We start from the raw sequence: 2,134 nt of genomic DNA, 5'->3' as shown, positions 1-2,134 counted from the left end.
GGCTGGCCTCGAACTCACAGAGATCCGCCTGGCTCTGCCTCCCGAGTGCTGGGATTAAAGGCGTGCGCCACCACTGCCCGGCTTCAACATGTCTTATACCATCCAATAATGAGCAGATAAAAAAACAATCATCCCAAGTCTTCAAAAATGACAAATATTTCTCAGATGATGTTTATCAAAGATTGCCTCCTACTGAACAGTTTATGACTGAGAAAAATTTGCTCCTTGGAAACTAATAAAAAATTAGTGAAGCTATCTGTTATATAATATGAAGAATAACCTAAGAGAATATTATCTTAATAAGCAAAAACATAATAATGAGGATTTGAAATAAATAATATGAGTGGAAAGAATTACACTAAGAATGATAGGGAGATTAAGAAACAATAATAGTTTTATTTTTATAGAGAGTTTAATTAATATTCTTTCTTTTTTATAATTCGAAATAAAACTACATAACTTCTACCTCCCTCCTTTCTTTCCTCCTGACCCTGTCATTTCTGACACCTCCTCCATCCCAAATTAAAGTCCCCTGCTTTAACTATTTGTGTTACCTATTCTTATAAATCAATCAACATACAAATTGAACCACTGAGTCCATTCAGTATGGCATGTATGCATATGATTCTAGGGCTGACTACTAACTAAAAGACACAAGGAAAAGTGAAAAAAGATGTCAAGATGTTTGAAAAGATTCACTCAAAAGTGAAGAAAAAGAGCAACTAACTGTATAGAAATATAATGAAATATTACTGAATTGGTTGAGTAAGAAATACTTAAATATAATTCAAACATATTTTTATCAGCTGATGAAAATCTTTAGTATATAACTTTAAAATAACTCATGGTATCATTAAAACTAATAAATCTGAAACACCATCAATAAATATGTTATGACTCTCTATAACCTAGAGAAATTTTGAATTTTAAAGGAAAAAAACACATACTTTCAACGATTTAGTTAGTACAAATGTAATCTGTAAAAAAGGTTCTTATTCTGGGTAATTAAATCCATAATTACCAAGATGAAGCAGCATCTGCAGAAGTTTTAAAGATATAAACTAAAATATATGAATATGGGCACAAAAAGATGTAAAAAAGATATATATATATATATACATACATACATACACACACACACACACACACATATATATATACACACACACATTTCCTTATGCTTCCAGAAATACAGATCTTCTTGTAGAAGTTGAAAGCCATATACAACTCAAGAATTCACAATTCATGGGATGAAAGAACTGCTAATAATCATCAAATCCAATTTTAAGTTAATGAATCAAAATACATTAGTTCTATTTCTCTTGATGAAATTGCATTGAATCTTAAGGCAAATCATTTACTATCTTGTCCGTATTTTCTCCACTTGAAAAACATTGTCATGTCTTAGTGTCGCCAAGTTTTAATTAATATGCTACAGCTGCAGAAGAGAGTTGGCTATTTTCTCTCCTTGACAGTGTTCTCTTCTGGCAGGTCCTGTTATCTACACACTTACCTACTTTCCAATCCTCATTTGAAAATATCACTAGAGGCTTAAAAAATACAACACTGTGTGTTCACATTTTTCTGTATAGGAGAAGACTTTTCTATTGATCTTGTTTTTCTTCCAATGCAAATCAAAGAGTAGCAATTGTGACATTTCCTTGATTTTGCTAAATGAGTTTTATTTTCATAAAACATCTTAATACAGATTTCTGAGACTGAAAAAAAAACTGTGATGTACTCCTTAAAATTCTGTGTTTACCTTTTTCATCAACATTAGCCCATGCCCAGGCTGCTTTCTTCTGGATGCAGTGCAAATCATGCATTTGCAACATATCTATTATTACCTGGCTTTCTGAAGTAAAGGAAAGGAAGGTGAGTCCAGCAGTAACATCTCAATGTAAGTTTACCAACAGTATCTAGGGATAATATGACATTGGTATTGATGATTTAAAAATTTAATAAATTCTTTTTTTTTTTTTTTTAATTTTTATTTTGCAATACAATTCAGTTCTACATATCAGCCACAGATTCCCTTGTTCTCCCCCCTCCCGCCCCCCTCACCTTCCCCCCAGCCCGCCCCCCATTCCAATCTCCTCCAGGGCAAAGCCTTCCCCACAGACTGAGATCAACC

This window comes from Peromyscus eremicus, chromosome 14 (assembly GCF_949786415.1).
Source record: "Peromyscus eremicus chromosome 14, PerEre_H2_v1, whole genome shotgun sequence".
Classification (NCBI taxonomy): domain Eukaryota; kingdom Metazoa; phylum Chordata; class Mammalia; order Rodentia; family Cricetidae; genus Peromyscus; species Peromyscus eremicus.
This window is presented reverse-complemented; position numbering follows the sequence as displayed.